This window comes from Sciurus vulgaris (genome assembly GCF_902686455.1).
Source record: "Sciurus vulgaris genome assembly, chromosome: 7".
In the NCBI taxonomy this organism is placed as follows: Eukaryota; Metazoa; Chordata; class Mammalia; order Rodentia; family Sciuridae; genus Sciurus; species Sciurus vulgaris.
Window position 1 is genome coordinate 104,491,785 of NC_136467.1, and position 17,149 is coordinate 104,508,933.

At 39.2% G+C, this 17,149-nt stretch overlaps 1 pseudogene across 1 annotated transcript; it reads right to left on the reverse strand.

Moving 5' to 3' along the window:
• Positions 1-15,949: 15,949 nt before the first annotated feature.
• LOC306665146 (stathmin-like) lies at positions 15,950-16,424 on the reverse strand (annotated as a pseudogene). Its single transcript has one exon. The product of its transcript is annotated as a stathmin-like (transcript).
• Between the last annotated feature and the right edge of the window lie 725 nt (positions 16,425-17,149).

The window sequence follows — 17,149 nt, forward strand, 5'->3', positions numbered from 1 at the left end:
GTGAGCAGATTGAAGTTGCCCTTACTTGATTGGCCTCACAAGCTCTAAAAATTTCAAAGATCTCTATGGAATGAATGGTGCTTAAAAATGGGACATAGCCCGACAGTCTAAATGACACTGCCCAAGGGGTCAAAGTTGGCATAGACTTCTAGAAAGGTAGGAGCAGTGATAAAACCCACATAAAGCAACAATGCTGCTGACTAAATAAAATTAGAGAAGAACTCTCCCTAGAACTGGCCGCTTAATCTAAAACATTCATTACCTATTACCATTAGTCTAGAGATATTTATAAATTTTTTTTTACTAAGGTAAGTATTTGCTTATATGGGAATGGATATAAGTTTGAGAACAAATAATGACTTAAATTTATTTGTGTTTTACATTTAAATACAATTTGAAAGTGTTTTTACTTCCCTTTTATAGAGAAGGCTCTGGAATTCAGAAATGTGAAGTAGTTATGTGACACGTAAAGTACCCAGAGACAAATGAGTCTGCTTAAGGTTGAATCTGAAGTGGGTGGGGTCAGGGGGTCACTGTTTGGACTTTGGCATACAGTTGTACAAGTCTCCAAAGCAGAAGTTCAGACAATGAGTTGCTCCATGGGGACCCTTTGATGACTCTTATGAAATGTGACTCAGAACCCTTGAAGTGGGAGTGCTGGAGAAGGCCTGGGTGGACAGAGCATTTACACTCCATCTATTTCTACCACCAGTCAAAGGTTGCCTAATGGAGCATTATTAACTCCCCCTCTTGTATCCTTCTTTCCACCTCTCCTCCCACTTCGTTTCAGACTTGCATGTGTGAGTGCCAAGAAGGTTCCCATGGATGTCCCCATAGAGAAATCACAAATGTCCCAAAACATGAAGTGAAAGGCCTCAGGTAGTTGGGTAAAGTACTATGCAGTGGTATTTGTGTGAAACTGGTCAACACCTACATAGAACTGATAACTGCAGGGGTAATTGAAAGAAGAGGGGAGGTCAAGAGGAACTGAAGTGATATACAGTAAGTGTCCATTGCCCAAGGGCATGCAGGCAAGGGGTGAGCAGATCTGAAATTCGTCTTGTGCCATTCTCCATGCCATGCACCCTGTCACAGGCTGTACCTACTTTGAAGAAGTGGCTAACTTCTCTCATTTATACAAAGATGCCATATGTGCTGGTCAAGTCCTGGTTTTTCTTCCTCACCAGGTATTGCATATTGGACTGCAGTCTATTTTTTAAGGCTTTTTTTAGTTGTCAATGGATCTTTATTTTATTTTATTCATTTATATGTGGTGCTGAGTATCAAGCCCAGGGCCTCACACATGCCAGGCAAGTGGTCTACCACTGAGCCACAACTCCAGCCCCATGGACCGGAATCTTAACTACAATGTTCAAAAACTTAAAACAAAACCTAAAATACTTAACTCAGGATTTTAAATGAAATGGACTAAGTGGTGGATAAATAACAACCTATGAGATTTATAGAGTTTATTCTTCATAAAAAGTGTACAACAGATTCTAAAGAACATATACTGTGGTTTTAGATCATCTCTGACTTCTCTTCCTTGTTGCTTAGTGGAGTGATGCAACAGTTAGGGTCCAGCCTGACCTCTCCATATGATTGCTGCTTCTTCCTTTGTGATATTTACCAGTGATTCCAGAGGGTTTTCTTTGATCATCAGTTTGTTCACACGTATTCTTTTAAGATTGAGTTTTCATCAGCTGACTATCAGGATGATAGGCTTTGTCCTTTACTAGCTGCAAAATCCTAGCTATGGCTGTAAATGACTCCACTCTGTCCCTGAATGTGCAGGAGCTGGAATCAGGGAATCCTTTCTGCAGATCATCATTTTACATGCTGGGACTAAGTGTCTGTGTGGTTTTAAACCTATTTTAAGAGTCACTTCCTACATGGAGTGAAAACTGGAAATAAATTCCCTCTTGACTACGTTACTCTTAAACATTCTTTCCCCCTTCTTGCTTCCTGTCTTCCTGCCAACAGTTGCTTAGGAGTTGGCCCAAGCCTCTTTCCTCACCCAATGTTGTGTGAGTTACCACAGATTGCCTCAGGTTACAGAGATAGGAATAATTGAGACCCAAACTAGAATCTAGGTTTTTCTGATTGCACAGGATAGTCTTTCAACTGTTCTTCTTGATTATAGCTATTGATTAGTGACATACTTCATCATAATCCCAATTTTCCAGAAGTTTTAAATTCAAATGATTATTTTCTTATAATTTTATAATTGTAGGAACTGAGAGGACGACTAATTTTTTTTTTCTTTTGTGCATCTATTATATGACAGATCCAACATCTCATTTAGTCCTCACTATACCTGCAGGCTATTTACTATTAGGTAGGCATTTTTCTCTACACTTCACAGTAGACTGAGGCTGAGAAAAAACAAGCAATTAAAGTACAGAATAGATTCTGTAATCCTATCCACGTCTGTCTGACTCAGATGATGTTATTTCCAATACATGTTAACTTCTGAAGTAAAGTGCCTATTTTCAAAGACTTAACAATAATGCTAACACTTGATACGGTCACTTTCCTTCATCATTCGCCTAACAAAATCACATGTATTGCTGTATTCCAAGGTAGGGATACCAGACTCAAACACAAGTCCATTATTCAAAATCCAAAACTCCTTTCACTTCATCACTCAGAAAATCAGACGGACAAAATTCAGTAGAAAAACATCTGACTTGTAAGTAAATTTTAATATAAAGAATTTTAACAAGGCTATTAGGGTTGGTATCACTGTGGCAAGTTACAACTATTTTTTCACATAGCTCCTACAAAATTTTATGCCTTAACAGATGTACAGTTGGGATATTTATTACTCACAAAGCAAACATTTTTTAAAACCCTGAAAAAAACAACAGGAATTATTAAAAATCTACTCTTCCTAACATCATGCAAAACAGAACTTTAAAATCAGAATTATGACTGCCCAATACTTAAATCTTACCTTAACTGTGCCATCAAGATAATGTCACAAAAATGAAGTTGAATGATACAATAATTATCTTGGTTCCCATTTTCCCTCTGCTGTGTTTTCAGATTTGGGGAACTAGTGAGAAAAAAAGGAAATCTATAGCCATGGTAGCAAATAAAAATGTCTACGCAGAGAAGTGGATCCGCAGGTGATATCAGAAACTGGTCCTCTCTTTTACAACTGTCTCTATTACTTCTGGTTATAATCATTCATCATCATTCAAATATTAAGTGTCTACCATATGTATGGTAGGTTGATAGGGTGACAAATATGAAGTTCTAAATGCTGAGAAGCCCTCAGGAGAAGAGTAGCTGACAGATGTGTGGGTCTTTCAGCCTCCTCCTTAAGTACAGGTTAAGGCATAAAACAAAGAGGTAAGTCTCCACCTGGGAAAGGGAGCGTTTAGCCAGCCGGAAGTGTTCGTTACTGCTAAACAAAGTGCTTAGAGGAAAACATGATAACCACTAAGCAGAGAGAAATAAAATTTTTCTTTAGTGTGAGGAAGCGAGAGGTATTCTAAATCAGAATTCTTTAATAAAAATTCTGTAACAGCAAAACTTCACACATAGCTTTGCCAGGTAAAACTTCAGTCCTGCAAGTAATAGAATAGTAATAGATCTAACTAAAAGTAGTTTTTTGTTCATCCTCCTAAATGCAAATACTATAACATCAGCTTAATTTGATCCAAATTTGAACATACAAATCTTTATGTCTTCCATATTAAAAAATAATTAAATAATCTCTCTTGACACCTAATCCCCTCCAGTAATTCAGTATCTTTCCCTTTTCATTTCACAAGGCCCTTTTGAAGAGTAGTCTTGATTTATTGGTCCTATTCCTCAATTTCCATTCACTTCTCACCCCACTGTGATCACACTCCGGCAATCCATAACACTCACCATGTTCTTTCTAAAGTATAATTGCCACAGTTTACTTCTCCTGTGATTTTTGACACTGTTGGTCCTTCCCTCCCTATCCTTTGACTTTTGGGATACTAGTTGTCCAGGGTTCTCCTCCTCCTATCTCTTTTCATTCCTTTGTGGGCTCCCCTTTCTTGATCTGCTTTAAACATGGTATTCCCTAGTGTTCTGCCCTTAGTGCTTACTTCCTCTCACTGTGTACTCTGCCAAGGTAAACTCCTCTCTAAGCATGCTTTTGCCCATATTAGCCATCAGTATGTTAGTAATGCACAATATTCCCTGAGCCTTGACCTCTCTCCTTGAACATCCATTTGTCCCACAAGTCCCTCCAACTTAACATGTAGAAAAACATTCACCACCTCCTCACTCTAACATTCTGCTGCTACTCTTCTTTCTTTATTTCCAATCTCTAGTCCACTAACTACCATGCTGTTTAAAACAAAATCTTGGAGACATAACGGGTTCTTTTCTTTGCTTATTTCTCTCACTCACTGTCTTAGCCTGGGATCCCCCAAAGACAGAGCCTGAGTCAAAGATCATTGGCGAAGGGATCCCAAAGAGCAGACGTGGGAAGTTGGGGAAAGAGCCAATCCACAAGTTTATAATCAAGACAGTCACTGGGGGGGTTTTCAAGATGGCGGCCTAGAGGGTGGCTGCATTTCATGTTGCTCCAGGACTCAGGATTCAAAAGAGGAGATATTGAGACACTTGGGACCAACTCAAAGCAGCCGGGTGACTCTCACCCCCTGGGGAGGCATCCCGGATGGGACGGTGGTCCCGGAACACAGGAAACTTTGTGAAGTAGAACTGCCGGCGAGACGCCCCTCCCCCCACTGGAGCAGTGAACTCGGACAGCTGGGAGCGCCGTAAAGGAGGCCGCTCGGCACAGCGCTGGGACTCTGAGCAACCACTGGGGCTCCGGCGGCTGCCCAGGGGAGGAGTGGCGAGGAGAGCTGTGTGGACTCAGGACACCGGGGCCTGCCCTGAGGAGGAGGAGGAGGAGCGTGGCCACTCGGATTCGGAGTGACTGCACCAGAGCTACAGGCGGTTGTCAGAGGAGAAGCCGCGCGGCGAGCTGTTTGGACTCAGAACGACGCTTCTGAACCCCGGGGCCTGCCCTGAGGACGAGGAGGAGGAAGAGGAGCGCGGCCGCTTGGATTCGGGTGACTACACCAGAGCTACAGGCGGTTGCCAGAGAAGGGGCTGCGTGGCGGGCTGTTTGGACTCTGACCACTTCTGAACCCCGGGGCCTGCCCGGAGGAGTAGGAGGAGGAGGAGGAGGAGGAGCGCGGCGGGTCGTTTGGACTCGCAGTGACTGCATTAGCGCTCCAGGCGGCTGCTCAGAGGAGAAGGCGAGTGGTGAGTTGTTTGGTCTTACAGTGACAGCTCCTGAACACAGGGGGGCTGCCTGGAGGAGAAGCGTGGTGGGACGCTTGGTCTTGAGTGGCCCCACAGGGCTCCGGGCGGTTGCCCAGAGGACCCGTGCAGCGGGTCACGTGGATTCAGAGCCACTCAGAGGGACTGCTCCTGAACACCCGGGGGGTTATCTGGAGAAGGAGGAGGAACGGGGAGGGTCACTTCGACTCGGAGTGATTGATTGCCCAGGGCTACGGGTGGTTGGTGGGAGGAGGAGGCACGAAGTGAGTTTCTTGGACTCCTAGTGACCGCACCGGAATACTGGGTGGCTGTCTGGAGGAAGAGGCCTGTGGCGGGTCTCTGGGACTCAGAGCGATTGTTCGGGGCCACAGGTGGCTGCTCAGAGGAGGGGCCACACAGCCAGGCGATTAGGTGCAGAGCAGGGTCCCAGGATCTAGGAGGCTTCTGGGTAGAAGAGCCGCACAGAGACAGGCTTAGGGCGGAGCGAAGGTTCCAGGCCTGTGGGCAAATTCTCTGAGGAGGGGCAGCATAAGGAGATTCATCTGCGAAGGGTGAGGCTCCCAGGCCCAGGAGGTAGGGCCGGGCCCCTGGGAACTTTGCAGAGGAAGGCAGCCCAGCCCAGGCGGTAGCTGTAAATTGAGGGGAACCTCTAGGAGGGAACTGACCAGCGAGACCTCCCCACCGGGTGAGTCTTCCCTGCTGGGTGAGGTTTCCCCACAAGGACGGTAAAACCAGAGACTCAGGCCCAAACAGGCCTTGCCTCAGCCCGCAGCCTAGGTCCCCTTTGGAGGACCATTGGTTAACAAGTGGAGGCACCTCTGCCCACTAGCAGGGATTATACCCCACCTGAAGGCCACCACTCCTAGAGCAGCAGCTTCTTGTGGAGCACCGCATTATCAACTTCCTCCAAGACTTCAGCCTACTGAAGGCTAAGGGGAGATATATATAGAAATCTTCAGGGACATTGTAAGTCAATAGAGGAAATCTGCAATATCTCAGCGGTCCTCTGATACCTGAACAATATGAGAAAACAAGGAAAGAAAATGCTGCAAACAAATCTAGATGTTACATCAATAAAACCCAGTGACAGCATGGCAGAAGAAATGACAGAAAAGGAGTTCAGAATGTACATAATTAAAATGATCAGAGAAGCAAACGATGAGATGAAAGAGCAAATGCAAGCATTGAATGATCGCACCAATCGACAGTTAAAAGAGCAAATACAGGAAGCAAAAGATCATTTCAATAAAGAGTTAGAGATATTGAAAAAAAACCAAACAGAAATCCTTGACATGAAGGAAACAATAAACCAAATTAAGAACTCCATAGAAAGCATATCCAATAGGATAGAACACCTGGAAGACAGAATCTCAGACATTGAAGACAAAATATTTAACCTTGAAAACAAAGTTGAACAAACAGAGAAGATGGTAAGAAATCATGAACAGAATCTACAAGAACTATGGGATATCATGAAAAGGCCAAATTTAAGAATTATTGGGATTGAGGAAGGCCTAGAGAAACAAGCCAAAGGAATGAACAATTTATTCAATGAAATAATATCAGAAAATTTCCCAAATCTGAAGAATGAAATGGAAAATCAAGTTCAAGAGGCTTATAGGACTCCAAATACACAAAATTACAACAGACCCACACCAAGGCACATTATAATGAAAATACCTAACATACAAAATAAAGACAGAATTTTAAAGGCTGTGAGAGAAAAGAACCAAATTACATTCAGGGGGAAACCAATAAGAATATCAGCAGATTTTTCAATCCAGACTCTAAAAGCTAGAAGGGCCTGGAACAACATTTTTCAAGCCCTGAAAGAAAATGGATGCCAACCAAGAATCTTATACCCAGCAAAACTTACCTTCAAATTTGACGATGAAATAAAATCCTTCCATGATAAACAAAAGCTAAAAGAATTTACAAAAAGAAAGCCAGCATTACAGAACATTCTCAGCAAAATATTCCATGAGGAAGAGATGAAAAACAAAGAAGCAAATCAGCAAAGGGAGGAATTATCCTAAAGGAATTGTCAAATAAAGGAGGAAATAAGTTGTGTCAAAAAAAAATAAATAAACAAACTTTTAAAAATGAACCAAATGACCGGGAAACCAAATCATTTCTCTATAATAACCCTGAATGTTAATGGCCTGAATTCATCAATCAAAAGACATAGACCGGCAGATTGGATTAAAAAGAAAGATCCAACAATATGTTGCCTGCAAGAGACTCACCTCATAGAAAAAGATACCCATAGACTAAAGGTGAAAGGATGGGGAAAAACATTCCATGCACATGGACTCAGCAAAAAAGCTGGAGTATCCATCCTCATTTCTGATAATGTGGACTTCAAGCCAAAGTTAGTCAGAAGGGATAAAGAAGGTCATTTCATACTGCTTAAGGGAAGCATAAATCAGCAAGATATAACAATCATAAACATCTATGCCCCAAACAGTGGCTCATCCATGTATGTCAAACAAATCCTTCTCAATTTCAGAAACCAAATAGACCACAACACAATAATACTAGGTGATTTTAACACGCCTCTCTCACCACTGGACAGATCTTCCAGACAAAAATTGAACAAAGAAACCATAGATCTCAATAACACAATCAATAATTTAGACTTAACAGACATTTATAAAATATACCATCCAACCAAGAGCAAATACACTTTCTTCTCAGCAGCACATGGATCCTTCTCTAAAATAGACCATATATTATGCCACAAAGCTAATGTTAGCAAATACAAGAAGATAGAGACACTAGCATGTATTCTATCAGATCATAATGGATTGAAGTTAGAAATAAATGAAAGAGTAAAACACAGAAACTATTCCAACATCTGGAGATTAAACAATATGCTATTATATGATGAATGGATAACAGAAGATATTAGGAAGGAAATTAAAAAATTCTTAGAGGTAAATGAGAACAAAGAAACATCATATCAAAATCTCTGGGACACTATGAAAGCAGTACATAGAGGGAAATTTATTTCATGGAGCGCATTTAATAAAAGAAGTAAAACTCAACAAATAAACAAACAACCTAACACTACAGCTCAAAGCCCTAGAAAAAGAAGAACAGAACAGCACCAAAAGTAGTAGAAGACAGGAAATAGTTAAACTCAGAGCTGAAATCAATGAAATTGAAACAAAAGAAACAATACAAAAAATTGACAAAATAAATAGTTGGTTCTTCGAAAAAATAAACAAAATTGATAAACCTTTAGCCACACTAACAAAGAGAAGACGAGAGAAAACCCAAATCACTAAAATTCGGAATGAACAAGGAAATATCACAACAGACAGGATGGAAATACAAAACATAATTAGAAGCTATTTTGAAAATCTATACTCCAACAAAATAGAAAATTTCGAAGACATCAACGGGTTTCTAGAGACATATGAATTGCCTAAACTGAACGAGGAGGACATAAACAATTTAAATAGACCAATTTCAAGTACTGAAATAGAAGAAGTCATCAAAAGCCTACCAACAAAGAAAAGTCCGGGACCAGATGGGTTCTCAGCCAAGTTCTACAAAACGTTTAAAGAAGAGCTCATTCCAATACTTCTCAAAGTATTCCATAAAATAGAAGAGGAGGGAACCCTCCCAAACTCATTCTATGAAGCCAATATCACTCTGATACCTAAACCAGACAGAGACTCATCAAGGAAAGAAAATTTCAGACCAATATCCTTAATGAACATCGACACAAAAATTCTCAACAAAATTTTAGCAAATCGCATACAAAAACATATTAAAAAGATAGTGCACCATGATCAAGTGGGTTTCATCCCAGGGATGCAAGGTTGGTTCAACATCAGGAAATCAATAAATGTAATTCACCATATTAATAGACTTAAAGCCAAGAATCACATGATTATTTCAATAGATGCAGAAAAAGCATTTGATAAAATACAGCACCCCTTCATGCTCAAAACACTAGAAAAAATAGGGATAGTGGGAACATTCCTTAACATTGTAAAGGCCATTTATGCTAAACCCATGGCTAATATCATTCTTAAATGGTGAAAAACTGAAAGCATTCCCCCTAAAAACTGGAACAAGACAGGGATGCCCTCTTTCACCACTTCTATTCAACATCGTTCTTGAGACTCTGGCCAGAGAAATTAGACAAACCAAAGAAATTAAAGGGATACGAATTGGAAAAGAAGAACTCAAACTATCCCTGTTCGCTGATGACATGATTATATATTTAGAGGAACCTGGAAATTCCACCCGAAAACTCTTAGAACTCATAAGTGATTTCAGTAAAGTAGCAGGTTACAAGATCAATGCCCATAAATCCAACGCATTTTTATACATAAGTGATGAATCTTCAGAAAGAGAAATTAGGAAAACTATCCCATTCACAATAGCCTCGAAAAAAATAAAATACTTGGGAATCAATCTCACAAAAGAGGTGAAAGACCTCTACAATGAGAACTATACAACACTAAAGAAAGAAATTAAAGAACACCTTAGAAGATGGAAAGATCTTCCATGTTCTTGGATAGGAAGAATTAATATTGTCAAAATGGCCATACTACCTAAAGTGCTATACAAATTCAATGCAATTCCAATTAAAATCCCAATGACGTACCTTACAGAAATAGAGCAAGCAATTATGAAATTCATCTGGAAGAATAAGAAACCCAGAATAGCTAAAGCAATCCTTAGCAGGAAGAGTGAAACAGGGGGTATTGCAATACCAGATCTTCAACTCTACTAGAAAACAATAGTAACAAAAACGGCATGGTATTGGTACCAAAATAGAAAGGTAGATCAATGGTACAGAATAGAGGACACGGACACAAACCCAAATAAATACAATTTTCTCATACTAGACAAAGGTGCCAAAAATATGCAATGGAGAAAAGATAGCCTCTTCAACAAATGGTGCTGGGAGAATTGGAAATCCATATGCAACAGAATGAAACTAAACCCATATCTCTCACCATGCACGAAACTAAACTCAAAATGGATTAAGGACCTCGGAATCAGACCAGAGACCCTGCAGATTATAGAAGAAAAAGTAGGTCCAAATCTTCACCTTGTTGGTCTAGGACCAGACTTCCTTAACAGGACTCCCATAGCACAAGAAATAAAAGCTAGAATCAACCACTGGGATAGCTTCAAACTAAAAAGCTTTCTCTCAGCAAAGGAAACTATCAGCAATGCGAAGAAAGAGCCTACAGAGTGGGAGAATATCTTTGCCAATCATACTTCAGATAGAGCACTAATCTCCAGAATCTATAAAGAACTCAAAAAACTCTACTCCAAGAATTCAAATAATCCAGTCGACAAATGGGCTAAGGAAATGAATGACACTTCACAGAAGAAGATCTACAAGCAATCAACAAACATATGGAAAAATGTTCAACATCTCTAGTAATAAGAGAAATGCAAATCAAAACCACCCTAAGATTCCATCTCACCCCAATTAGAATGGCGATTATCAAGAATACGTGCAACAACAGGTGTTGGCGAGGATGTGGGGAGAAAGGTACACTCATACACTGCTGGTGGGGCTGCAAATTAGTGCAGCCACTCTGGAAAGCAGTGTGGAGATTCCTTAGAAAACTTGGAATGGACCCTCCATTTGACCCAGCTATCCCACTCCTTGGCCTATACCCAAAGGACTTAAAATCTGCATACTACAGAGATACAGCCACATCAATGTTCATAGCTGCTCAATTCACAATAGCCAGACTGTGGAACCAACCTAGATGCCCTTCAATTGACGAGTGGATAAAGAAACTGTGGTATATATATACAATGGAATATTACTCAGCCATAAAGAATGATAAAATTATGGCATTTGCAGGCAAATGGATGAAATTGGAGAATATCATGCTAAGTGAGATAAGCCAATCTCAAAAAGCGAAAGGACGAATGATATCACTAATAAGTGGAGGATGACACATAATGGGGGGGAGGGAAGGGTTAGTGTTAGGGTTAGAGTTAGGGTTAGGGAGGGGGGCAAGTATGGAGGAAGGAAGTACTGTATAGAGGGTAAAGAGGGGTGGGAGGGGTGGGGGGAAGGGAAAAAATAACAGAATGAATCAAACAACATTACTCTATGTAAAGTTATGATTACACAAATGGTATGCCTTTACGCCATGTACAAACAGAGAAACAACATGTATCCCATTTGTTTACAATAAAAAAAAAAAAAAGATTTTAATTGGCACTGGCACTTCAAAAAAAAAAAAAGACAGTCACTGGTGTAGGAAAGAGATAATTTGGGACTCTTTTCAATTGTTTTTTGCTTAAAAATATTCTAGGAAGTGTCTCCTAACTTAAGTTTAATGGAAGGATAAATCTAATAAGTCATACAGTTACCACATCCTCACAAAATAAAACTTTCTCTTCTTTTTTTGAGAGGTGGGGTGGTAATAAATCACAATAGAGCAAAGGTATTCTGGGGGCTCTGAGTTCCCTACTTTCTTTCTTTCTTTTTTTTTTTAACAGTACTGTGTAGTTTTATAAAGCATTCAAGTACAGTAAAACTGGAACAGAATTGGGATTGAAAAGTGAACAGATATTCAAAAACTAACAATTTGAAAGAAGCCACTATGTACTCTTTTTTTTTTTTTCTTTTTTGTGAACAAATGGGATACATGTTGTTTCTCTATTTGTACATGGAGTCAAGGCATACCATTTGTGTAATCATAAATCTACATAGGGCAATGTTGTTTGATTCATTCTGTTATTTTTTTTCCTTCCCTCCCACCCCTCCCACCCCTATTCTCCCTCTATACAGTCCTTGCTTCCTCCATTCTTGCCCCCCTCCTCAACCCTAAACCTAAACCTAACCCTAACCCTAACGCCAACCTCTCTCACCCCCCATTATGTGTCATCATCCACTTATCAGCGAGATCATTCGTCCTTTAGTTTTTTGAGATTGGCTTATCTCACTTAGCATGATATTCTCCAATTTCATCCATTTGCCTGCAAATGCCATAATTTTATCATTCTTTATGGCTGAGTAATATTCCATTGTATATGTATGCCACAGTTTCTTTATCCATTCATCAATTGAAGGACATCTAGGTTGGTTCCACAATCTGGCTATGGTGAATTGAGCAGCTATGAACATTGATGTGGCTGTATCTCTGTAGTATGCTCATTTTAAGTCCTTTGGATATAGGCTAAGGAGTGGGATAGCTGGGTCAAATGGTGGTTCCATTCCAAGCTTTCTGAGGAATCTCCATACTGCTTTCCAGAGTGGCTGCACTAATTTGCAACCCCACCAGCAATGTATGAGTTTACCTTTTTCCCCACATCCTCGCCAACACCTATTGTTGCTCGTGTTCTAGATAATCGCCATTCTAATTGGGGTGAGATGAAATTTTAGGGTAGTTTTGATTTGCATTTCTCTTATTACTAGAGATGTTGAACATTTTTTCACATATCTGTTGAGTGCTTGTACATCTTCTTCTGTGAAGTGTCTGTTCATTTCATTAGCCCATTTGTTGATTGGATTATTTGTATTCTTGGTGTAGAGTTTTTTGAGTTCTTTATAGATTCTGGAGATTAGCGCTCTATCTGAAGTAGGAGTGGCAAAGATATTCTCCCACTCTGTAGGCTCTCTCTTCACATTACTGATAGTTTCCTTTGCTGAGAGAAAGCTTTTTAGTTTGAATCTATCCCAGTTGTTGATTCTTGCTTTTATTTCTTGTGCTATGGGAGTCCTGTTAAGGAAGTCTGATCCTAAGCCAACAAGTTGAAGATTTGGACATACTTTTTCTTCTATAAGATGCAGATCTCTGGTCTGATTCTGAGGTCCTTGATCCATTTTGAGTTGAGTTTTGTGCAGGGTGAGAGATAGGGGTTTAATTTCATTCTGTTGCATATGGTTTTCCAGTTTTCCCAGCACCATTTGTTGAAGAGGCTATCTTTTCTCCATTGCATATTTTTGCCCCCTTTGTCTAGTATGAGAAAATTGTATTTATTTGGGTTTGTGTCCATGTCCTCTATTCTGTACCATTGATCTACCTGTCTATTTTGGTACCAATACCATACCGTTTTTGTTACTATTGCTTTCTAGTAGAGTTGAAGATCTGGTATTGTGATAACCCCCTGCTTCGCTCTTTCTACTGAGGATTGCTTTAGCTATTCTGGGTTTTTTATTCTTCCAGATGAATTTCATGATTGCTTGTTCTATTTCTGTAAGGTACATCATTGGGATTTTAATTGGAATTGCATTGGATCTGTATAGCACTTTTGGTAGTATGGCCATTTTGACAATATTAATTCTGCCTATCCAAGAACATGGGAGATCTTTCCATCTTCTAAGGTTTTCTTTAATTTCTTTCTTTAGTGTTCTGTAGTTCTCATTGTAGAGGTCTTTCACCTCTTTTGTGAGATTGATTCTAAGTATTTTTTTTTTTTGATGCTATTGTGAATGGGGTAGTTTTCCTAATTTCTCTTTCTGAAGATTCATCACTTATGTATAAAAATGCTTTGGATTTATGAGCATTGATCTTGTAACCTGCTACTTTACTGAATTCACTTATGAGTTCTAAAAGTTTTCTGGTGGAATTTCCAGGTTCCTCTAAATATACAATCATGTCATCAGTGAACAGGGATAGTTTGAGTTCTTCTTTTCCAATTCGTATCCCTTTAATTTCTTTGGTCTGTCTAATTGCTCTGGCTAGAGTCTCAAGGACGATGTTGAATAGAAGTGGTGAAAGAGGGCATCCCTGTCTTGTTCCAGTTTTTAGGGGGAATGCTTTCAGTTTTTCACCTTTTAGAATGATATTGGCCATGGGCTTAGCATCTTGGCCTTTACAATGTTAAGGAATGTTCCCACTACCCCAATTTTTTCTAGTGTTTTGAGCATGAAGGGATGCTGTATTTTATCAAATGCTTTTTCTGCATCTATTGAAATAATCATGTGATTCTTGACTTTAAGTCTGTTGATATGGTGAATGACATTTATTGATTTCCTGATGTTGAACCAACCTTGCATCCCTGGGATAAAACCCACTTGATCATGGTACACTATCTTTTTAATATATTTTTGTATGCAATTTGCTAAAATTTTGTTGAGAATTTTTGTGTCAATGTTCATTAAGGATATTGGTCTGAAATTTTCTTTCCTCGATGTGTCTCTGTCTGGTTTAGGTATCAGGGTGATATTGGCTTCATAGAATGAGTTTGGGAGGGTTCCCTCCTCTTCTATTTCATGGAATACTTTGAGGAGTATTGGAATGAGCTCTTCTTTAAAAAGGTTTTGTAGAACTCAGCTGAGAACCCATCTGGTCCCGGACTTTTCTTTGTTGGTAGGCTTTTGATGACGTCTTCTATTTCATTGCTTGAAATTGATTTATTTAAGTTGTGTATGTCCTCCTCGTTCAGTTTAGGTAATTCATATGTCTCTAGAAACTTGTTGATGTCTTTGAGGTTTTCTGTTTTATTGGAGTATAGATTTTCAAAAGAACTTCTAAATATGTTTTGTATTTCACTTGTGTCTGTTGTGATATTTCCTTGTTCATTCTGAATTTTAGTAATTTGAGTTTGCTCCCTCTTTCTCTTTGTTAGTGTGACTAAGGATTTATCAATTTTGTTTATTTTTTCAAAGGATCAACTATTTATTTTGTTAATTTTTCCGATTGTTTCTTTTATTTCAATTTTGTTGATTTCAACTCTGATTTTAACTATTTCCTGTCTTCTACTACTTTTGGTGTTGGTCTGCTCTTCTTTTTCTAGGGCTTTGAGCTGTAGTGTTAAGTCGTTTATTTGTTGATTTCTACTTCTTTTGTTGAATGCGCCCCATGAAATAAATCTTTCTCTAAGTACTGCTTTCATAGTGTCCCAGAGATTTTATTAGGATGTGTCTTTGTTCTCGTTTACTTCTAAGAATTTTTTTATTTCCCTCTGTTATCCATTGATCATATAATAGCGTATTATTTAATCTCCAGGTATTGGAGAAGTTTCTGTTTTTTATTCTGTCATTTATTTCTAATTTCAATCCATTATGATCTGATAGAATACAAGGTAGTATCTCTATCTTCTTTTATTTGCTAACAGTAGCTTTGTGGCATAAAATATGGTGTATTTTAGAGATGGATCCATGTGCTGCTGAGAAGAAAGTGTATTCGTTCTTTGTTGGATGGTATATTCTATATAAGTCGGTTAAGTCTAAATTGTTGATTGGGTTATTGAGGTCTATGTTTTCTTTATTCAATTTTTGTTTGGAAGATCTATCCAGTAGTGAGAGAGGTGTGTTAAAATCGCCTAGTATTATTGTGTTGTGTTCTATTTGATTTCTGGAACTGAGAAGGATTTGTTTGACGTACATGGATGAGCCAATGTTCGGGGCACTCTTCACAAACATGTTTTCACAGAGCCAATAGAGTCCTAGCCATTAACCCAGCACCCCAAGCGCACTGAAGAAGAAAAGATGCAACAATAAAAATAGCTACATTAAAAAGACCAACACTTTAGAAAAAGATTAACACACTTTCAGTTTCTCCCCTTTATCCCCTAAAACAACATCTTACAGTCTGGATTTACCTATACAGTCTTATATCAGCTACTAGAATATTTTTCAGGAAGGAAAAAATAAAATGACATTGGCCAAGTTCAGTCTTTGGATATTTAGGAAGGGGAATGGGAGAAAGTTCGTTCTCTGAACAAATTAGTCAGATTCAGTCTCATTAGCAGGGTCTTTGGAGTCTTTGATTTTCTGCACTTCTTCTATGTGCTTCACTTACAAATGCTCCAGTCTGGCAGCCATTTGTGCCTCTCGGTCTCTTTGCTGGCTTCCATCTGGTGGGTTAGGTTCTCTCCCACCATTTTCCTGACGTTGTTGTTTTCTTCTACTGCTTTCTGAAGCACTTCTTTCTCCTGCTCTCATTTCTCAGCCAGCTGCTTCCAGACCGCAGCTTCACGGCACTTGTGTCTTTCTTCTGCAGCTTCTAAGTTCTTCTGAATTTCCTCCAGGAAAAGGTTCTTCTTCTTTTAACCAGGGGCTGAGAATCATCTCAAAAGCCTGGCTTGAGGCACACTTCTCCAGTTCTCTCACCTGAATATCAGAAGAAGCCATGGTGAATAGAAGACAAGAGACCGCAGTGCATTCTACACAGTCCACTGGGAAGGAAAGCCCTGCTCGGTCCGAGCTGCCTGGCCACACTTCTGAGCTTCTTAATGCATGTAAAAACCGTGTCTGTTTCTTTTCATATCTCCATCCATAGGGTAACTTTTTTTTTTTTTTAGTACTGAAGATTGAACTCAGAGGTGGCTCTACCACTGAGCTATACCCCCAGCCCTTTTAATTTTTTTTTTTTAATTTTTCTATTTTGAGACAGGATCTTGCTAAGTTGCCCATACTGACTTTGTATTTGTGATCCTCCTGCCTCAGCCTCCCAAATCACTGAAATAGCAGGCATGCACCACCACATCTAGTCACTATGGTTACCTTATTTGAATGAATGAATGATTTGTTACCTGTATGTACTAACATCAAAATGGCAAGAACAAAAACATTATAACATCTGCTCTTACAGATCTTAAATTTTGTGGCTTTCCAAGAACAAAATGAAATACATGAAATTAGAAAATATTAATGAATACATTAAATTTATTTTTATTGGTTTCTATATTTCAAATGTGTTTTATGTTGTTTATAAATAAAGTAGAAAAATAATTTTTAAAAATGTTAGTGAACTTCTTTTTCAAATTTTTATCTATCAGAGCAATATGTACTTATAAGGCATTTTCATTGTATGTTGATACTTGCCAGTCTTTCGCTGAAAGAGCTGACAAGAGCTGGCAATGGAAATTGGAGAAGGCAGAAAACTTACATGTACAGGATGCATTCCATGTATGATTATTCAGA